Here is a 23,934-nt window from a genome sequence, read left to right on the forward strand (position 1 = left end):
CCAGGCTTTCTCCAAATTGCTGGGTATCTCTTCCCAATCTTGACCTCCTTTTCCAACAGAGATAAATCCTCTATGCTACTCTTTGCAGTTTTATCCGTTGTGATTACATATTTAAACTATAGGAATAGTTTGTATAGTTTTGCCTGTTCTTAACTGTATATGTTTTGGGGTTTTTTTCCACTTAATATTATGTTTTCTTTTTTCTTTTTGCTGCAAAAAGCTTTGTTCCATTTGTTTGTTTCTAACTGCAAAAATGTTTCCATTTGAGTTTTTTAATATTGTTAATACGTCTTCAATATTCATCCATGTTGCATTTAGCTCCAGTTGTACCTTCTCATCTCCAGAAAGTATTCTGTTGCTGGGGGCTGAGTTCGCTCTCCTCTTGTTCTTGTCTCTGCCACAACAGAGAGTTGAAGACAGAGCCACAGGAGTGAAGTAGAATGAAAGTTTTATTCAAATACACTCCAACGGAGAAGCAGGCCAGAGTCAAGGCAAAGGCAGGCTGCTTATTGTAAGGCTTTCTTTTATGGGATTTTTGGCAGGACAGAGAAGTCCTTGCTTGACTATCTTTGACCTTGGAGACCTGATCTAATTGGTAAAAAGAAGACAGGGGCTGCTCTGATGGCTTCTCTGCCTGTCTTTGAATGTTTTATTTTCTCTTATCTGGGAGAGTCTGTGCTTGGAAATTTATCATCTGGGTATGTTGCTTTTTCCATCTGGGGAATGCTTGGACATTCCAAGTAATTCCTAGTCCTTGAGTCTTTTCCTGGCTCTCTGGTTTCATTTGGTTAGCTCTTGGAGTCCCTTTTAGTGCGTTTTACTGGCCTTATTCTCCCCCCATCCACTTATGTCTACCTTTCTGCCTAACATTATCATTATCTATATCTGTATAGATATCTGTATGATAGATATATGTATATATGCATAATATGTATATGTGTATATATACTTATGCATATTTGTGTACATATTGATGTTAAATGTATGTTTACATGTATGAATAATAGCATTATATCTATATCCGACAGTAGATATATGTGACTATTGTTTGTTTCATAGGTGGTCTGCGGTTATCACCAGCACTACTGCCATGAACATCTAAATAGGTGCATCCTTAGATTGTTACACTTAAATATAGGAGCAAACCAGAACTTTACACTTACCAATGTGAAAACTGACAAATGGTGACTGTCCATAGATACCTGCATGTCTACCAGGAGATTTGGGTAGGGATTGAGAAATTGAAACATCTGGTTTAGCTGTAGTGATTTTCTGACTACTTAAATCCAATTACATTCCCTTGTTCCAACTCTTTATTGTGAACACAGTAAGAGCAAAATCTATGATTATTTTCTTTGTTGACTTAAATAGAATTGTGTATGATGGCTTGTGCTGAAGTTATTCAGGATTGAGCCAGAGAAAAGCTAAAATTTCAGCCTCTATTTTATATTTGCCTGTGCACTGCAAAAAAAAAAGTACGTGGTACATGTGTTAGTAGTTAATAAAGGGTTTGTACATGTGTTAGCAGTTAATAAAGGGCTCCTTGAAGAAAGTACATTCCAAGTGGTTGTGTTAATTGTAGAAAAAGAATATGCCTACAGATTTTGTATGCCTTTTATTTCCAAAATAAGGATTACTAGCCCTCCCCTGTGCACCCCGACACTCCACAGCCTCTACCCCCCTCCACCTTCCTCTGTTACCATTTCTGCAATGTTGTACTCCATGTTTTCAGTGTTATCCTCCTGGCTATTGAATTTCCAAATCATTTTAAATGAGGGTTGAAAGAGGAAGGGAAGGAAAACTGTAATCCAGGTGAAAGTGACAGTGGCTCAGAACATGATAAACCCAGTGAAAGGAAAGGAGCGACACATAGCAGCAATTCACCGGAGAGTTCCGCTTTATTAGGGAAAGGTGCTGGGTTATATAGGAAGGGGCATGAATTGATTGAGGTGTCACTTCTACGGGGCTGGTGGCTGTTGGCTAGGTGCTGGGATTGGGAGGGGAGCGAGAGGTGATTGGGCTTCAGGTGGCGCTGGCGGGAACTGAGGACCCCCCCCCCCCCCCCGAAGAGAAGCCGGAAGTTTGCCATCTTACTGGTGAGGACCCTTCATTCCCCCCTTTCTCCTCTATGGGTTTGTGGATGTTGCTTTTTCTCTGGCTGCTTCCTGCTGAACAGGGGCGGAGAAGGGAGTGAGGGCTTGAGGATTGGGAGGAAAGGGTTGATAGGACTCCCCGCAGTAAGGACGAGTAGATGTGGACTTCTTCACGTTTGGAAATTAATGAAGGTTCCCTGTAACTATAGGCTGAGGACCTGTTGATTCTAATGGTGCTAAGAGGATATGGGTGTCAGGAGCCAGGCATCTGCGGCCATTGTTTCCAGGAACAGTTTCCAGTGGAGAGAGGGGTCCATCTCAGCGTGTGGTGAGGAGGTCACCTGAGGGTGAGGGATCATCTGTGGCCAGAAGCTGGTAGTTCCTGAGTAAAAGCTGGTTGAAAGCTTGATTAGAGATTTTTCTGACTTGGGATTTGATGAACTTTATTATACAGGGTAAGAAGAGACAGGCGAGAAGAATGATTATTATGGGGCCTGCAATGGGCCAGAGTCAGGTAAGGAGGGGGTTTGTTAGTATTGACGAGAATGGGTTGGAATTGAAAGCAGAGTGGAGGCTGGAGGCAAGGTCGGTGAGTTTGGTAATGTTAGTTTCTACAATGCTGGAATAGCAGCACTCTTCCCAGAGGAAGACGCAGGTGCCGCCCTTCTCGGCTGTAAGCAGATCTAGGGCCCGCCGGTTTTGAAGGGTGACTTTGGCTAGCGAAGTGACCTGTCTTTGGAGAGAGGCTAGAGAATCGGCAGTGGATGTCAGGGCTCCCTCAAGTTTGGCGTTGAGATCTCTAACTGCCTATAGAGAGTGACCCAAGGCTTCTCCCGAAAACCCTGCCTCAATGGCTGAGGTGATCAAAGAGCTACTGACCATGATGGGAAGGAAAGCAGCTCTTTTTTGTGCGTGAGGGCAAGGGAGGTTGGAGCTCAAGGAATTCTGCCATGCTGTAAAGTGTTAACTGTGGGATTAGGGTGATGAGAATGCAGGGTGTATCGGAGTTGAGAGGCAGTGAGTTGAAAAGACTGCCATTACACTAAAAGAAGTGTCCCAGTTGCGTAAAAGTCTTAGAGCCAGAGGTAGGGGTGTAGATAGAGAGGCAGTGAAGTGCACTGGAGAGGGGTGGAGTTGGGTCTACACAGTGGTGGATGGTGAGATTATCTGCGTATTCTGGTTCCCATAGGAGTATGTCTGCCAGGGGGCAGAGGGGTTGTCTTTCTGCATGGAAGGAGTAGTTGGAAATATTAAGGGGCACGGCGGCCAGCAGTGGGTGCTGTAGTGATGCGCACAAGAAACAATTGTCTGTGTTAAGGGTGTGGTTGAGAAAGATGGTGGTGTCCTGAATGAGCTGTAATGAAGAGTAGGAGAAATGGGAAGAGGGGCGGGAATAAGAAGATGAAGAGGCGCCATCAAGAATTTGGATAATGACTTTTTCGGAATGTCTGCTATCTGATGCAACTTGAGAGATCTGGGAATGAGAGGGAACATACTTTTGAGAGATATGAAGGGTACCGTGGGGGGTCGAGGACCCCCCCCTAAAGTAAACTGAGGCTGTGACTCTGGCAGCTCATCAAGAGTCCCAGGGATCTGGGATTGATAAGGAGAATGAGCCATTGGGATATTTCATGAAACGGTTTGAGGAGTCATACTGTGGGTACTGAAAGTTACTCATGTAGTGACTTGCACAAGACCAGTAGGGACATCTCCTGTAGGTATCTGGCCATCGCCTGCAATAGGCTTGTTTTTGGTCATAGAGGAAGTAGAGGTAGGGAGAATAAGGGTAGCTGCTAGTGAACACTTCGGTGGAGGGAGGAAAGTGGAGGTACAAAGGCTCAGAGCAGCTTTTCAGAGGGCAGTCTGGTGTGGCAATGAGGGCAGTAACTTTTGTTTGATGCTGTGTGTAAGTCTGTCTGACTTTGAATCGCCATACAAAGGAGGCTGGGTGGTGGGGAAGACAATAGGAATGAGGGAAAAAAAAGCGAGAGCGCAGTAAAGGAGGAAAAAGTCATGATTCGGGTATGGATGGCAAAGGGGGTGAACGGGATTTTGGAGGAAAGAGGACAGTAAGGTCAGGAGTCTGGAGGGAGGGAGAGTCTGTAAACTTTTGTAGGTTAAGAGATCTTTTAGGTGATTTGGGAACAGAATGGTAAGGGGCGCCTTGAATGTCAGTTTATGAGCTTCTTTCTGCAAGAGCTGTCTAGCGGCTAATGCCCGTAGGCAGGGGGCCCATCCCCGAACTGTGGGGTCTAATTGCTTGGAGAGAGAAGCTACTGGGGCAAAGGATGGGCCATAATATTGGCCTAGGACTCCTAGAGCTTGACTGGACCTCTCATGAATGTATAATGAGAAGGGCTTCGACAAATCAGGAAGATGGAGAGCTGGGGCTTCCACAAGGGCTTGATGGAGCTTAATGAAGGAGTGTCGGGGTGAGGAGGATAATGGTTTTTTAGGGGGGGGCTCTTGCTGAGGTCGTATAGGGGTCTTGCCAACAGGGAGCAGGGAGAAGTTAGGGATCTACGCTCTAAAATATCTAGCCAGGCCTAGAAAGGAAAGGATTTCTGTCTTGGTTTTGGGAATGGGCAGGTCAGAGAGGAGCCATTTTCTGTCTAAGGTAATGGACTTTCTTTGTTGAGACAGAAGGAATCTGAGGTAAGTGACAGAAGGGGAAGAGATTTGAGCTTTGACGGGGGATACTCGGTAACTTCTGGAAGCTAGAAGGTTAAGTAGGGAGGCAGTGTCAAGTTGAGACTGTTCCCACGAGAGACTGCAGAGTAGAAGATTGTCTATGTATTATAAGGTGGACTTGGAGTGATCATGATGAAACTGTTTGAGGTCCTGAGCTAGGACCTGTCTAAAAATATGGGGACTATCTCAGAAGCTTTGTGGCAAAACTGTCCAAGTGAGTTGTTTAGAATGTCTTGTGTATGGGTCCGTCCAGGTGAAGATGAAAAAATCTTGGGAGCAGGGGTCTAGAGGGATAGAAAAATGGGTCCTTGAGATCTAGGAATGAGACGTGGGATGCTGAGGCAGGGATCTGCGATAAAAGGCTGTATGGATTTGGAACTAAGGGATGGATAGGGACAATGGCTATGTTGATGAGGCGAAGGTCTTGGACAAGGCGGAAAGATCCGTTGGTTTTTTTAACAGCTAATATGGGGATATTAAATGGGGAGTGAGTGGGTCTGCTTGAATGATGGGTTGGAGGCCTATGAGGGCTGAAGTGGTTAGGGGGTATTGGGCCTGACAGATATACTGAGAGGGGTCACGTAATTTGATAGAGGCAGGGGGACATAGGGCCACGGAGGGGCTTGTAATGTCCCAAACTTTGGGATTTACAGGGTGTATGAGAGCGGAACCGGAGCTTTCATTGGGTAGAGGGGGGTTGTCGGCTATGAGGGCCATCAGAAAGGGAGTACTGGGGGCTGTGGGAGTGGATATAGTTATGGAAACGTGGAGGAGGGAAAGGTTGTCTCATCCTAGTAAAGGGATGGGACACTGGGGCATAACTAGGAAGGAGTGGGAGAAAGGTATGGGACTGTCTAGGATTGTGCATAAAAGGGGGGGGGTTTAATGGGAAAATCTGTTTACTTCCTACCCCAACTATAGGAGTAATGGCTGGCATGGTAGGGCCCCGGTATTCTCACAAGACTGAGAAGGTGGCTCCTGTATCTAGGAGGAAGGAGATGGGGCGACCGTCTACTGTTAAAGTAACCCTGGGATCCTGTTTGGTGATGGAAATGGTCGGGCGAGAAGCCCCTGGGCCCCGTCAATCTTCTTCTGCCAGCCCCACTACAGGGGGTTTAGGATGGGGGTTGTTCGTCCAGCCTCCCCTTCGGGTGGTTGGGCAATCAGACCCCCAGTGGCCCTTTTTGTGGCATCTGGGGCATGGGGTGGTAGGAGATCTGGGGGAGGGGCACGCCCTTGACCAATGTCCCTCTTTTCCGCACTTGAAACAAGCTCCTGGGGGGGAGTTTGTCTGTAGAGGGACGCCCAGGTTGTGGTTTTATCAGCTGGGCCAACATCTGGGAATTGGCCTGATCAGCCTTTTGTTTACCACGTTCTTTCTCCTCCTTCCGGTTATGGAAGACTTTAAAGGCTACTGTTAGGATCTCAGTCTGTGGGGTAGCGGGGCCCTGTTCTAACTTTTTGAGTTTAGCTTTAATGTCGGGGTAGCTTTGAGCTAGGAAGTATGTCATAAGGACCTGTCTTCCTTTAGGTGTTTCTGGGTCCAGGCTGGTATACTGTAATAGGGCTTGAGTGAGTCTGTCTAAGAACTTGGAGGGGGTTTCATCTCTCTTTTGAATTATGTCTTGGAGCTTTTGAAAATTGACTACTTTACGAGCTGCCTTTTTCAGACCTGCTATTAAGCAGGAGGCAAAAATATTTCGAGAGCAGAGACTCATGGCGGTGTTATAATCTCAATGTGGGTCTTGTTCGGGGACAGCAGTGGGGCTAGGGGGATAGGTGGGGTCAGTCCTGTGGGTTTCGGTAGCGTGCGTTTGGGCGAAGTCCCAAACTCGTCTACGCTCTTCAGGGAGGAGAGTATTGGCCAGGAGCATGAAAATGTCATGATGCGTGAGGCTGTAAGACTGGAGGGTCCATTGAAACTCCCTGATGTATGTTGTGGGATCAGTGGAAAAGGAACTTAGGCCTTTCTCTAGTTGGGCTAAATCTCTTAAATGCCTTTGGATCCTGCTACCTCCAGGAGGGGGGCGATAATTTTGGGAGGTTCTCGGGACTAAGTCTGAGGGGGACTGAAGGGTTCTGGCTCAGTCTGTGGGGGAGTGACGTGGTCTAGCTGCGCCTATTCAAGCAGGTCCTGAAGTGCGGAAGGGGGGCAAAGAAAATAAAGAAAGATAGAATCAGACCCACGTGTTGCCAGCCTGCAGCCCAGCTGCTTGCCTCTGCTGCTTTAGTTAGGCTTGAACTCATGACTGAGGTTAAGAGTCCCATGCTCTACTAACGAGCTACAGCAGGGCTCCAGTTAATTGCTTATGAAATGCGTAAACAGAATGTTCTTTGTTCTCCATTCCTGCCACATCGGCAAGTGGGGGAAGGGCATAGCTAGAAGCAGGGGCGGTGTTTCTACACATCTTCAAGGTCTCCCTATTTTCAGAGTGAAGAGTCTTGGCTCATCTTCGAGGACAAGATATGTTTTTGTGGACAGATAACTTCCAAGGACTGCACCAGTTGTTCTCTAGCTTGTGCTTTCCCATGCTGTGTTCAGACATGGGGGAAGGTGCTTTCCCATTGTCCCTACAAACATGTGAGAAGACAAAGGCGGTCCCTAACAGGGGAGAAACAGGTGATGAGGGCAAAGACGGAGGAGGCCCTTGGGACCTAGTTAAAGGGGGGGCTGAAAGGTTCAGGCTTAATCTGGGGGGGACGAAGGTGGAGGAGGTGAGATGGGGGAGGAGATGGTGGGGAAGGAAGGGAGAAGGGCTGTTGTAGGAGAAGAAGGGGAAGGGAGTGAACGGGAGTCTTCTGCGGAGGCGGCGGCTTCCAGGCTAGGAGAACTTGGGAGGAGGCAGGGGGAGGAGGAGGGGGAAAGCTTTGATATAGGGAATCTCCTTCCATTTTTTCAGGCACTGGCAGTAGTTAAAAAGATCGCGAGTGATGTTAGGATCAAGAGTTCCCCCTGCGGGCCATTTGTTGTTATTGTCTAGGGGGTATGTCGGCCAATCTTGGGAGCAATATTTACGGAGAAGTTTTGGTTTTATATCAGGCGTCAGGGAGAGTGTAGCCAGATGCTTAAGCAGGCATTCAAGAGGTGAACTTTCAGGGAGGGATGAGGAGGCTCCCATGGTTAAAGGACAGAGAAGGAGACAAACAGGGGAAGACGAACGGAGATCCTTGGACTGGAGGTAGACCACAAGGAGACAAAGGGCGTCCCCGAAGATCCTTGGTGGTCTGCGGTAACTCGTATAGGAGTCGGAGTTTCTTAGGAAGTGTGGGTCGTCACCCAGACTTCCCTAAGAAGGCAGAGTGCCGGAGTCTCGAGGTACCTAGCGCTAGGCGTTTTCGGCAGATGGAACAGAAGGAGGAGTGGGGGGAAAAGGGAGCGTTCTCATCCACAAAGGAGTCACCTCGTTTATGGCTGTTGGAGGGGGGTGCCTGAGAGTCGGCCGCAGCCATGAAGGCCTGAGGCGGGGATTTATGACTGTCGGAGGAGGGGCCTGAGGGTCCGCCGCAGCCATAAAGGCTTGAGGCGGGGATTTATGGCTGTTGGAGGAGGGGCCTGAGGGTCCGCTGCAGCCGTGAAGGCCTGAGGCGGGGAGAGTTCCCTCCTCATCCCCGAGCGTCAGGGCCTTGCCGGACAATCATGGTCAATGGCACTGTGATAGCTCGGGGAAGAGTGGCCCACTCGGGGGGGGGGGGGGGGGGGGTGGGGACTTACCTAAAGGCCAGAGAGGAGTGGTGTTATGAGCCAGCGCCGGAAAAAGAGGACGAGGGCAAGCTGCTGCTGGTGTCGGGGGGAAGACGGGGCCCAGTTGGGGTGTCCCGTCTCCTGGGTTTCGGCACCAGTGAAAGGAAAGGAGTGACACTTAGCAGCAATTCACCGGAGAATTCCGCTTTATTAGGGAAAGGTGCTGGGTTATATAGGAAGGGGCATGAATTGATTGAGGTGTCACTTCTACGGGGCTGGTGGCTGTTGGCTAGGTGCTGGGATTGGGAGGGGGGCGAGAGGTGATTGGGCTTCAGGTGGCGCCGGTGGGAACCGAGGACCCCGAAGAGAAGCCGAAGTTTGCCATCTTACTGGTGGGGACCCTTCACCCAGTATGGCAAAATATTTAAAATTAGTGAATGTGGATAAAAAATTCTTTTTAACATTCCTTTAATTTCTATATGTTTAAGGTAGTTTCAAAATAAAAATTAAAAATAGCATGGACATATTCATTTAAAAATTTTTAAGTGGAATGTATGTATTACATATGCAGAACATTCCTCTAGAAGTATACACAGACACTAATAACACCGATGCCTCTGTATGTCTTGGGGTGGCAGCATGGTGAAGGGACAGAGACCTAAGTAGAGTTTCTGTGTAATTCCTCATCCATACTAGCATACTTCTGAGAGAAAGAAGGGTGCTATTCATAATTATTCCAGGACAGTGGTTGTAAATTGAGTCTTTGCCAGGTAAATGGAGATATGTGGTCATCAGGGGTTGAAAGCAGACTTTGAATTTTGTGTCATCTTGTACATTTTGGTTTTTTAATGTGACCATATTAGTTATTCAAATACATAAAGTAAGTATGTAACTAGATAAGTAACCACTTAAATATTTATAAATATAATAAACATTGGAAACTGGCTGAATTATTGGAGTATCCCTAGGGTGGAAAATAATTACTTAAAGATTAAGGTAGATCTATAAGCACCACCAAAAGTAGAAAGCTAAATATCAATACTTGTTTCAGAATCCAACATTTTATCATTTTAAAATATTTTATGCATATATAAGTAAATATGTGCATACATCTGCTTTTACATTTTTAAACAAATGGCTGTAGGGCTCACTTTGGCAGCACATACACTAAACAGATGGGTATATCCATGCTAATTTTATTTAAATTGTATTTTGAAACAAACATATAGAAATGATAAGAATATTAAAAACAACCCTCATTTCCCCTTTACCCAGATTCACTAATTTTAAATATTTTGCCACATTTGGTTTGTTATTTCCCCTTCTCCACCAGTGTGTAAACTTTTTGTTTGTTCTGACCAATTTGAGAGATGGTTACAGACATCATGCCACATAGTATTTCTTAAGAACAAGGGCATATATTTTTAGATAACCATAGTACAGTCATTAATTCAGGAAATTTGACATGCATTTCTTTCATCTAATCTATCATCTGTATTCTGATTTTTCCAGTTGTCCCTATTATTTTTTATAGCATTTTTTCCATTAATGATCTAGTTTAGGATTATAGATCCTACCAATCTGTCATGCCTTTTTAAAATCCTCTTTAATTGGGAGTAGTTCTCTAGCCTGCACTGCCTTTCATGTGGTGGTTCTTCTTGAAACACACAGGCCAGTTACTTTATAGAATGCCCTCCATGTGGGTCTGTCTGAAATGTCCTCACAATTATTAAGGTCAATACCTTTTGGGCTAATACAACACAATTTTTACTACAGTCCAAATGATGTCTTGTAACTACATCATTACTTCCATGCTTTGTAATTGGCACTCTGTCTTAAGGATTTTTCTCTCCCTGACCTCCTCCCCCTACTTATCCATCTCATCCCATACTCATTCCTTGTAATTACTTATAGGACTTTTAGAACCAAGGTCTCAGGTCTAATATATTACTGCTTTTAGGTCCTTTCAGATATACAAAAATATATACAGAGTCACATATACACACACATGTGGTCATCGGGTTGAAAGCAGACTTTTCATTGTGTATCATCTTGTACATTTCGATTTTTTAACTATGTGACCATATAGTTAAAATATCAAGTATTTTTTTATGATAAAACGTTGGGTTCTGAAACAAGTATTGATATTTAGCTTTCTACTTTGGGTGGTGCTTATAGATCTACCTTATCTTTAAGTAGTTACTTTATATTCCACCCTAAGGGTACTCCAATAATTCAGTAGAAAGTATTCAGTAGAAACTGCACTTTGAGTTTTGAATTTTGATTTTTTCCCAGACCAGCCATACAGTCTGCTTTTGTGATGCTGGGCAGACCAATGAGCCACAGATCCCAGTCAGCTGCATGATCATGAAGGCAAACAACATATAAAACTCAGCATCATTCTGTACCCATACAACCATTCCATGTTTTGCTTTAGTACTGTAGTTAATAAATTACATGAGATATTCAACACTATTATAAATTAAACTTTGTATCAGATGGCTTTACCAAACTGTTGGATAGTGTAAGTGTTCTGAGCATGTTTAAGGTAGGAAGCTAGGTATTAAATGCTTTTTCAACTTACAATATTTTCAACTTAATGTTGGTTTATCAGGACATAACCCCCTCAAAAGTGGTGGAAGATCCATGTACAGATATATAAAACTGTGTGTACATGTGTGTGAGCTCTATCCAGTCCCATACAGTTTTTTCTTGCCTTCCTCCATTCCCTATTTGCATCACCTCCTTCCACATTGAGAATCCTCCATCCTACTGAGTGTCTCCCCCTTTCTGTATTGTCTTCGCCTTTTTCTTCTCCTCTCCTCTACTCTCTCTTCCTCTCATTGGTTGCCAGACTAGAGAAGCACAATGCAGGCATCATAGGTTTAATATTAGATTTTTTTAAATGTCACAGAAAATGCAAACAGGTTTCTGGAAGGTGAAAGGGGCTTGGTCTATGAAGATGAGGAATGCCTGTAGGCACCCAGGGCCTCAAGTGTCCATGGCTCAGGGGAAGCTGCAGGGACCCTGTCAGGTGGCAGTCCCATCTGGAGGGTGCCAGCCTGTCCCCCGGGATGAGTAACTCTTCTTGGGCTGCCACACACTCCCCTATAAAAGGAGAAGGCACACTTTCTTTTAAGCTTGATCTAACATTTCATTTCCTGCTGGATATTGGATATAAGGTCAGGGTCCATGTGGTGATTTTGTGTTAGCACCAGTCTCTGCAGTACAAGAAAAGTACATATTTTTAAGTAAAATGGAATGACAGAAGTGACAAGTTTGCCTAAACAAAGAGGATCAAAAACATGTTTGTTTAAGACTGAACTTTCACTATAGTTGGAGCTCTGAGTAAATGGGTCTCTGAAAAATGTCAAGTAGGCAATTTATTGGTTTTTAAAGTTTTAGTGGTGAGATCAACAATTACATTATTTTATTTAAGGGAACAAAGGATATTTGATGCATACTTTTCTGTAATTGTGCCTATGTCCTAGGTTTAAATTCTCAGATCACTATCTCCAGAAATCTTTAAATCTGTGCCCTGTTTCACATATACATTATTAGAATTCAGTAAATTGTAGAAAGCTGTTTTGGAATTGAAATTACATGCTACGATCTAAGTTTAAATTTTTCTTTATTTTCTTTTGTGATTGCATAGTCTTTGTTTACCAGGAATTGCACAGTTTTTCTTCCTCTGTATTTTTGTTTTATTTTGTTAATTTTATTCATTGCAAAGTCAAAGGATTAGCACAATTTTATAAGTTTTTATTTTATTGGTAATGGAATTAAGATTAGTTCAATATAATCACTTGGTGTATAATACATATTAAAATATAGTTTTAATTTATCTTTATCCACTAGCCTTTTATATTCCATTTTTAAACAAATCTTAAAGTGGTATGAAACAGATTTTCTAAATATTTTTAAATTTTGCTGCCTTCTTTATCTGATACTACTTCCATTTAAAAACCATCTGGAAATTAAATGGCCTTTGCATTATAATTCTTAAATATAAAGGGGTTTAGTACCACTGGTATTCAGAACACATAAAGAAACTCATAAAAAGTAAATAGAAAATATACATTAGCAACATCATAAATTAACAAAAATTCTTGAATTTTCCAAAGAATATTACATGAAGTAAGGTACATTAAATGCTTTATAATGATTAAGTCTAGAACATTTTTTATTTGCATTCTTTTCATACAGCTTAAAACTCCCAAGCACTGACTGAATGAGAAAGCACTTCATTTTTATTTTTATTTTGGGCTGTTCCCATGTGTTTTATTCATTAGTATCTCATATGCTGTTTTACAAAGACTTACTATACAAAAGTATACATTTGTTGAGGGTTTTGATGAGTAACCATAGTATGCTATAGTATTTTTTACTGATTAAGAACTGTTTTCATGGAAGAAACTTGATACAGCTTCACACAGAGGGGAAATAGATATACATTCCTCCTTATTCCCAGCCCCTGGCAGTGAGGATTTTACTTTCCATCTCTATAAAACTGACTACTCTAGGTATCTCATGTGAGTGGAATCAAATATTTGTCCTTTGCTGACTGGAATATTTTACTAACATAATGTTTCAAGTTTATCCACATGGTAGCCATATGTCAGAATTTCTTTCCTTCCAAAGGCTAAATATTCCATTGTATGTATAGACCACATATGTTAATTCTATTTGTAATTATTTCAGGGAACAACATATTGTTACCTATTGCAGATGTGCCATTTTGCATTCCCAACAGCAAGGCATAAGGATTCTAACTTCTCCACATCCTTGCCAACACTTCTTTTCAGTTTTTTTTAAATGTAATTGCCATACTAATGGGTGTAAAGTGGTATCATTTATTTACTGATTTTTACTGGTTGGCATATCTTCTTTGGAGAAATGTCTATTCCAGTGCTTTATCCATTAACCATGTTGTCTTGTTGGAGTTTTCTATATATTTAGAATAGTAACCCTTTATCAGATAAATCTCTATATATTTAGAATATTAACCCTTTATCAGATAAATCATTTGCAAATATTTTATCACACTCTGTAGATTGCTTTTTCATTATTGTTTTGACTCATGGAAGTTTAAATATTTGATATATTCCAATTAATCTGTTTTGCTTTTATGTCCTCTGCTTTTGATGTCATATCTAAGAAATCATTGCCAAATCTAATGTCATGAAGCATTTCCCAATGTTTTCTAAGAGGTTCATAGTTTTAGCTCTTAAGTTTAAGCCTTTGGGTTATTGTGAATTATTTTTTGCTTATTATGTAACATAAGCATCCAACTTCATTTTTTTTTTACATGTAGGCATACAATTTTCCCAACATCATGCATTGAAAAAAACTGTCCTTTCCTCATTGAATGGTCTTTGTACTACTGCTGAAATTATTTGGCCTGTATACAAAGGTTTATTTCTGGTCTATTTCATTTGTATGTATGTCTTGTATTCTTTTAAAAAATATTTTTAGGCTTTATATTTCAAAATTAACATTCCTAATATGACTTGTAGGAATAAATACAGTGATCACACTATTCTAACCAGAAATCCCTGACAAATTTTGTGACGTAGGCCAAGTGACTAGGTAAGAGATCAGCAAACTCTTTCTCTAAAGGTATAATTTATTAGACAGATTTATTTTAAGAGATTGAGTCATGTGATTATGGAAACTAGCAAGCCTAAAATCTGCAGGGTAGGCTGGAGACAGAGGGAAGAGTTGCATACTTTAGTCCAAAGCTAGGCTGGGGACAAAATTCCCTCTTCCTTGGGAGACCTGTTATGTTCTCTCTTAAGACCTTCAGCTGACTGGATGAGACCTTCACATTGATGGTAGTCTATTTGTTCAAGGTCTGCTGATTTAGATGTTGGCCTCATCAATAAAATACCTTACAACAACATCAGGCTGGTGTTTAACCAAATATATGGGCACCATGGCCCAGCCAAGTTAACACACAAAATTATCATCACAAGTCCACCCCTCATCAACATGGAACTCATGTATATCTTTTTAAACAAAACCCCATCTCCAAATAAAGACATTAGCAATGTCATACTTTCCCCTAATACAATATAACTATCTTATGTAAAATGCATAACTCACTCCTTCCCCAGAAGAAGATGCAAAGTCTTTGGGTGATGTTCACTTTTCCTTGATATTCTGCATCTGAAATACTATGATGTAAACTTAACAATACCTAACTACTATAATATGAAGTTACTACATCTTATAAGGATGTAAGAGAGGGAAGAAAACAAATACATATAAATGAGCATACACCCACACAAACATATTTGTAAGAAAATACAAACATTTATAACAAAATATAAGGAAATTCTCATGACTATTTCAGTCCTTCTTCCTGTAACAATCAGGTTTGTAACTAGTATTTATAACTACCTTCTTCTACTTACCCATTCTGTATTCCCTTTGCCCTCAGTGAGCACCTCAGCTGGTTGTAGTTCTTTACTTGGCAAGGTGACTAAACCTTCACTTCTGAAGAGCGTGAGCCACTAATAGTCTTGCCTCATTGTAGTTTTCCACTGGCCACACTTACAGGGCACAGTAATACAAAGAGATGCAAAGGGATATCCTGCAGTTCAGACATACTCTTCCCTACGTCTACTGTGGATTAGTAATCTAATTTCCCATTGGCAATTAGGATCAGTCACCTCAGCACAGTTGCTTCCTTCTTGATTCAGAGGCATGAGAAGCCCACAGTGACTGGGTGGCAGTCCTAACTCCCAGTTCAGTGGAATCATTGTGATGTCATCTGTTTGAAGTACCCCTCCCTTTGGAACTAATATCTCTAGGCCAATAGAGCATAGGTCACAGGGACAGAAAGTAAAACCCTTTGTGAGTCACTAGGATTAGTAGTGAATGAAGCTACTCCCATTTCTACCCTTAAATTCCTGGACTCGTAAATCCTGGCTATCCGAGAAATTGCACCATACAGCCCTAGAGAATCTTGTCCTAGCCCACAAGTTTCTGCCGCTAGCTGGCACTGTATTTGAATCTTCCAAAGGTGTTTCCACCATTCTGTCAAGCCAGCTGCTTTAGGATGGCAGGGGGGGATATGGTAAGAGAATGAATTCCATGAGCATGGGACCACTGCTGTACTTCAGTTGCTATTGTAAGGGAGAAAGAAGTTTTCCCAGATCCTCCTAGGGTCCCTAGCTAGATCTGAAAATTAAAATTATACAGGCAGTTTAAATTCTCCTTTTTTAACAGGAGAAAGGCATGCAAATTTATTTAATGTAAGTTTTATGTGTCGTGGAAGTTTTAATAAAGAAATGAAGACCTGAAGAAACAGACCTAAGTATATTTATGTTAGGGTTGTGGAAAGTGGGCAGCTGTGGAATAATGAGTATGAGGTAATTGTAGTCAACTGGGGAAAACCTAGGCCTGTTTGTTTAGATTTTTCTCTTCATCCCTTTGTCTTCAGAGATATGGATGCTCCTTTCCTCCAGGGTCCAGGAGGACATCTCTCATATGCAGGTTTTATGACCTGTTTCAAGGAAGAAGGGTCAGGTGCGGGAAAGAGTGACCTTCCTGCTTCTGTTGTTTGCTCAAACCTCTTTAACTTAAAACACTCAGTTTGTCAAGGCACCATATTGGGGGGTAATATGTCCTGAATCCCCTCACTTTTAAGTGAGTTCCTTCATCAGAAGCAATACTGTGTGGAATACCGGAGCATTCTGTAATTCTGTCATGGGCAGTTTTGGCAGAAGTACTGCATGCAAGGAAGGACACTCCGTCTCAGAATAGGTATCTGTTCCAGTAAGGAAAAAATGCTGTCCCTTCTGTGCTGGAAACAGTCCACTATAATCAACCTGTCACCAGGTGGCTGGCTGGTCACTCCAGGGAATGGTGCCCTATCAGAGACTCAGTGTTGCTCTCTGCTGATGGCAGATTGGGCTCTGAGCAGGTTAGCTCTGGTGAGTGGAAGTCCCTGTTGTTTAACTTATGCATGACCTCCATCCCTGCCACTGAAGCCTCTTTGTTCATGAGTCTGTTGAGCACTAATGGGGTGGCTGGGGAAAGAGGCTGACTAGTGTCTGCAGAAGGGGTCATACTGTCCACTTGGTCATTAAAATCCTTCTCTGCTGAGGTCACCTTTTTGTACATTCACACAGAACACAAATATCTTCACCTTGTTTGCCCATTCAGAACAATCTATCTATAAACCTTCCTGGACGTCCTTGTCACCAGTTTTTCCAATCATATTCCTTCCAAATTCTTGACCATTTAGCCAAACTATTGGCTGCAGTCCATCAGTCAGCATTTAATAACATGTCTGGCCATTTCTGCTAAACAAAGTGAACAACTGGATACATTTCTGGGAGCTCTTCCCACTGGATAGATTCCCCTTTATGACTGTTCTTCAGAGACATCCCAGAAAGGAGCCACAGTGCTGCCAATCTCTGATTTTGGGTGGTGTCTGAGTATCACGCAGACTTGAGTTTTCTCTTTGTCTATCATATGATCATAAGGATCCTCCGTGGAGCCATACCATCTGCTAATCTCATTTTACTCATTAGTTTGACAAAAAAGTTTGAGAGTGTTATATACATTGTTGCACAGAATCTTGCCTCTTGTAATTATGCGATTAGGGATATCCAAAGGTGATATTTTGCATATCTCTATTGCTACAGTAACTATTCCATTCTCTTTCCTACTGGATATAGAGTCATTAATGGCTTAAAGAACCAGTTTAGAAAACTCACCCTTGATATTCTATTCCTCTAGAACCAATCTGAGTACAGATCTCTGTATTAGGGTTCTCCTGAGAAACAGAACTAATAGTGTGTATTTAGGCACACCCACTCTCTCTGTCTCAAAGTAACTCTCAAAATAAAGAGGGCGGAGGGGGAGAGAAGGAAGAAGGAGGAGGAGGGAGGGAGGGAAGGAGAAGGGATGAGGGGGGAGAAGCAGGAGTGAGGGAAGAGAGAGAGAGATTTATTTTAAGGAATTCACTCATGATTGTGGAGGTTGGCAAGCTCAAAATCTGCAGAGTAAGCTAGCAGGCTGAAATCCCAGGGAAGGGTTGATGTAGCTTGAGTCTAAAGGCAGTCTGCTGGCAGAATTGCATCTTTTTTAGGGGACCTCTGTTTGTTTTCTCTTAAGACCTTCAAAGGATTCAATGAGACTAATCTACGTTATGGAGAATAATCTGCTTAACTTCAAGTCTGATGATTTAAATGTTAATCCCATAATAAACATCTTCACAACAACATAGAGGTTGGTGTTTGACCAAATAAATGGAAGTTTATGGCCTAGTCAATTTGACATAAAATTTACCAGAACTGCCAGATAGCAAATATTTTTGACTTCAAGGACCATATGGTTTCTGCTTTGGAGGGGAGGAAAACATTTTTCCTCAAATCTTTTAGGGTCCCTGGCTGGGTCTAAAAACTGAACTGACAAAGGCACACGAATTTATTTAATGTAAGTTTTATGTGATACTGGAGCCTTTATTTCTCAGGAAAATGAAGACCTGAAGAAGCAGACCTGGTATTGTTATGCTAGATTTGATGAAGACTGGGCAGTTGTATAGATATATGATAGGTCAGAGAGTGTGAGGTTTGTGTAGCAAATTGGGGAAAACTAAGCATGGGTTTTTGTTTGGACTCTTGATGTCTGTCTGTCTTTGGAAATAAGGCTGTTCCTTCAGGGTATAGGGAGGGCACCTCTCACATGAGGCTTTTATGACCTATTTCAGAGGAGAAAGATATGGGGAAGATCAAGGTGGCCTTACTGCTTTTGCCATTTTCTCAACCTCATTTCGCTTAAAATATTCAATATGCCAAAGCACCATATGTGAGACAGTGTGTCCTGAATTCTGTCAGTTGTAACTACTCAACTGTGCAGTTGTGACCATAGTTAATAAGTGAAAACATCAATATGGCTGTTGAGAGATCATAGAAAATACGTATATTGGTTTCTGCTCCTAGTTCCTATCACAGAAGTCCTAAAACTCCTCTACATTCCTAAGCGGTAAGAGCACTAAAAGCACTGTGGGTGGCCTCCTGGTTGGGGGCGGGCCACAGAACAACCAAGCCATGATTAAAGGCTTGGAATTTTCCAGCCCTGTCCCCTACTTCTCTAGAGAGAAAAGAGGAACTGGGGACGGAGTTCACAATTGATCTCGCCTGCGTGATAAAGCCTCCATTAAATTCCCCACAGTACAAAGTTTGGAGAGCTTCTAGGTTAGTAAGCACATGCATAAACCTGGAGGGTGATGCATCCCAGCTCCATGGGACAAAGCTCCTATGCTCGGGACCCTCCCAGAGCCCAACCTGTGTATCTCTACGTCTGACTGTTCATCTGTATCCTCGATCATATCCTCTAATAAACTGGTGAATATAAGTAAATGTTTCCCTGGGTTTTGTGAGCATCTCTAGCAAACTAATTGAACACAAAGAGGGGAGGGCAGCATGGAAACGTCCAGTTTGTAGCCATGCCAGATGGAAGTTGTGGGTGTCCTGGGAACCTACTACTGGGAACTGGCATCTGAAGTGGCATGGGACAGTCTTGTCGAACTAAGCTCTTAACCTGTGGGATCTGACACTATATCCGGGTAGTTGGTATTAGAGTTGAGTTAAATTTGTAGGACACCAAACTGGTATCAAGGAGAATTATTTGGAGTTGAGAATCCCCTCCCCCCACATCGGTGACAGAGGTGTCAGAAGTGTTGAGTGTCGTAGTGGTATGAGAGCAAAGGAGAAACACACAGGAGATGGAGAACGGGGTTTTTCTCAGGATGGAAAGACTGGGTTTTTTTATTCAGCTGTGTTCGAATTACACTTTACAGACACTGAAATTTGAACTTCATATAATTTTCACATTCACAAGATTAGTCTTTTGATTTACTCCTAACCATTTAAAAAATGCACAGGCAGTAGGTGGGATTTGGCTTAGTTTGCTAACTATTTAGAGTGTTCTTGCTCAAAGTGTAGACATAGTGAGAATATGTGCAGAAGTGGTGGTGGAACAGTCTTTTCTGTTGCTTGTGTCCTATTTGGGCATTCTCAAGGGGGGCAAGCACTTTCTTGTCCCGTTCAGCCTTTTCCTGAATCGGTCTTGGGATTTTCCAGGAAGGGTGCTATTCAATGATGGTCCTGCTGCTGCTCCCAGATTGAGGGAGGGAGCAGAAAGCAGACTTCGTTCTCCTAGTAAGCATTCCTGGGTTCTGACTGTGCCTGTAGAGAAAGGCTGCCACCCAGTGCCTTGAGCAAGGAGCTTGTCAGGCAGTTTTCCAACTTTTATACTCAGAGTGTGTGTTCTCTTTTGTCTTTTTTCACCCAGCTTTTTGCTTTGGATTTAGGTCCTTACATACAGATTTGTACAAGTGTGAGGTAGTGGTTAAGAGCAGAGACACAGAAAGCAGAAGGCTGGCCTTGATCCCAGGTTCTCTTGTGAGTGGTGGGATTTGGGGTATGGTTCTTCACATCCCTGGGTCTCAATTTCCTAACCTGTAAAAGGGATGGAGATAGGAAATGACTTATATGGTTATTATTTGGACTAATGTTAAAGTACCGGAAATTTACCTGGTGCATAGTAAGGTGAATATGTGTTTGTAAATAAATGAAAAATAAAAATAGCTGTTCACATAGAATGCAGACTGCAAGCCATATAGCCTTTATAGTTTTATTGCCTTGAATTTCTGCTTCTCAATTTTTAATTTTGTTGCAAAAGTAGTTTAGCCTCTCTGCAGTATTATCGCCAATATTATTATTTACCTTCTACAAATTTGTAAGATATAATATAAAGTCATTTTACCTGTACCTCAAATTGCTTACATCTTATTTTATAATTTTCATTTGTTTTAACTGATATATTGGTATGAAATTTTTTGAAATGTTGTTTTAGTGGGAAGGACTGTTTTATTTTCATATAGCCAGATATACTTTTTATTTAAGGCAAATATCCTATTTTAAAGACTCTTCCACAGAAATCAACCTAATGACAGAGAAAACAGATTGGGGATTGTCTAGTGGTAATTCAAATAAAACTTCATAATATCTTGTTTTATATTTCAAAATCAAGCTGATTTTATATTTTGTTCTTTAAAATAGTTGTATTTGTTTTATTTTAAAGTGTTTTTATTCATCCCCTCCAAAAGTCTCTTATGCTGTTGGGATTTATGTAGATCTTGCCCAACTAGCAGATTTTCTGGGGACTAAAACATGTGTATTTAAAATCTGAAGACCTCCTGGTTAGAATCTAAGCATTTTATTCTGGCTGCTTCTTCACTGCTTCCAGTGTTCACCTGTATGATCCCCACTCTTCCTGATGGTGGGCCAGGTAGGTGTCTGTGGTGGAGCGGGGCTCCCCTGCCGGGGAGGAAGTCCTGGTGTTCCTTGTTCTTTATTTGCCAGAGGAATACTAGGGCCAGAGTGGGGCATCCACATGCTATGTAGGTTTGAGTGTGGCAAAAGCACAAGATAGGAAAGAGTACCCAGGTAGACAGAACTGCAGCAGGTACAGAACAGAAAGATCACAAAGAGCAAATTCCTCATAATGACTGAGTATCTTTGCACTTTTTTCTTTGAAGTTCCCTTTTTCTTATGGAGTTCTATGAGTTCTTGATGTAGTGGACAGGTATTAATTATCTAAGTACATTGCAAATGAGTTCACCTGTCTCTTCTCTTTCAACCTTGTTTATTGTGTCCTTTTGACAGTCAAGTGTTCTTGAACAACTTGTGCTGTACCTTTTGCTTGTTTGCTTTTTGTCTAGGTAAAGTCAATGAATTCAAATGACAGAATTTTTAGAAAAATTACAATTGCAGAGTTTCTTCAGTGGGATGTTTCCCTTCTACCCTTGTCCACTGGCCTTCTCCTTTGGTAGGTAACCGTGTTAGGACACTTTGTGTGTATCATTTTCTAATCAGTTTTTTCCCTTAAATAATTTTTTATTTCAGAAAAGTTTATATTTACATTGTTATTTGAAGGTAGCACAGAGAATTCCCCTATACCTCATATACATATGTAGACATATGTTACAATTAATGAGCCAATATTGATACATTATTATTAACTGAAGTTCACACTTTATTCAAAGGTACTCAGTTTTTCCATAATGTCTTTTTTTCTAGTCCAGTATCTCATGTGAGATAACATATTACATGGTAGTCCTGTCTCAAGGCTCTTCTTGTTGTGACAAGACTCAGAACATTTCTCAGACTTGTTAAGCCTTAAATAGTTTTGGATATTACTGGTCAGGTATTTTGTAGAATGTCTCACAGTTGGGATTAAAAAAAAATTATGTTGTACATACCATGAAAATCCACCTTTTAAAAATCACACAATTCAGTGCTTTTTCATATATTCACGATGTTTACAACCGTTCCTACTATTTAATTCTAGAATGTCTCATCATCTGTAAAGACACTTCATAACCATTAGCAGACACTCCTCATTTTCCCTGATAGTCACTCATCAGATTTCTCTCTGTGGATTTGCCTGTTTCGAACATTTCCTATAAGGGGTCTTATACAAAATGTGTCTTTGTGTGCTTGGATTCTTTTACTTAGCATAATATTTTCAGGTTTCACCCATGACATGAATCAATACTTCATTATTGGTTCATTGGCATATAATTACATTAGGTTATATTCCATTGTATAGATATGCCAGACCACCATTTATCCATTCATCCATTGATACACATTTGGGTTGTCTCAATTTTTTTGACTATTATAACTAGGTTGCTATGAAAATTCATGTACAAATTTTTGCAGATATATTTTTTCATTTTGGGGGGAATTATATCCCTAGTAGTATCACTGCAGGTCATAGGGTAACTTTATGATTTAATTTTTAGTTTTCTCAAGCTTTTTTCCAATGTGGCTGCACTATTTTACACTCCTGTCAGTAAAGTAGAGGGTTCAAATTTCTCCACATTCTCCATAACACTTGCTATTGTTTTTTCCATTATAGCCCTCCTAGTGAGTGTGAACTGTCATCTCACTGAGTCATTCGTGTGCATTTCCCTAATGACTAATAACGTTGAGCATCTTTTCATGTGCTGATTGGCCATTTGTTTATCTTTTTTTTGGCGAATTGTCTATTCAAATACTTTGTCCATTTAAATTTTTTGTCTTTTTGTTGAGTTGTAAGATGTCCTTTATCTATATGACTTACAAATATTTTCTACCAGTCTGGTGGTTGTCTTCATATTCTTCACAGTGTTCTTTGAAGCAAAACTTTTATGTGACTGTGATGAAATTCAGTCTACCTTTTCTTTTTTTTAGTTACTTATGTATTAGGTGTCCTATCAGAGGCCATTGCTTAAATTAAGGTCACACAGATTTAAAACTATGTTTTCTTCTAAAATATTTATATTTTAAACTCTTACCTTTGAGTCTTTGACCCATCATTGAGTTAATTTTTGAATATGATGTGACGTAGAAGTTCTAATCAGTTTCTGTAGATTCTCCAGCTTCAGTTGTATACAGAATAGTTTTACTCCATGTTTGATGTCCTTTAAGCTCATATCCTTGAGTGTTTTACTGGGGAATAAGTCTAGACTTTGGAAAAAATGGAATGGTTGGGAAGATAGATCGGGATCTGGCAGCATCATTCTTAAATAGCAAAGCTCACTGGTGAAGTCTCCTTTTCTGTATATTCCCTTCCCAATTGCAGGATATGCTCCATCAGGTTTATAAACTGATACAAATTAGTGTCTTTAAGTAGATAAATGATAATACTTATTTTTTAATTCTACAAGTGGTTAATGATCATTTTAAAAAGCAACAAACAAAACCAAAAAATACCCGAATTGTCACAGCGAAGAGGAGCCTAAAGAGACATGATTACTGAACATAATGTATCTTAGAAAACAACTGAGGAAATCTGAATCAGGTATGGATTTTAGGTAACAACAAAAACATATACCCAATTGCTACTCCCCTGAGAAGTACTCCTTCCATATGGAAGTACCACTATAATATATGCATTTCTGAAGGCCAACACTTCTATAGAGCTTTTAGTCGGTATCAAGCCCTCCTCTAAACATGTGTATTAAGTCATTTAACTGTCAAATAATTGTGTAAGTACAGTTCCCTGGATTTTATAATTAGGAATATAAGGCACAGAACGTTAGATAACTTCCCCAAGGTGATATTGCTGTTAGGGGTCAAAGCTAAAATTTCAGTCAAGTCTGAGTCCAAAGGCATGATTTTCATCAGTAGACTATAGTGGTGTGTGTTTTTTCATACATTTTTCAGTGTGCACATAAACCTATCTTGGAGATTTTAGCCATTCAGTCACCTTCACTTGAATTTCATCCTCAGTTCTTTGATATGGACAGTTGAGAAAAGGCAAAGCTATGTAAAATGCTATGCAAATACACTTCAGGGTTACTTCCTTAGCTTCCCCTTCCCAGCATTTGTTTTTTCCTATGCTATACATATGTAGAAATTTTGGAGTACCAAAGTGCCCATTACAGGGTATTGTTAGGGA

Source organism: Manis javanica, chromosome 18 (genome assembly GCF_040802235.1).
Source record: "Manis javanica isolate MJ-LG chromosome 18, MJ_LKY, whole genome shotgun sequence".
NCBI lineage: Eukaryota > Metazoa > Chordata > Mammalia > Pholidota > Manidae > Manis > Manis javanica.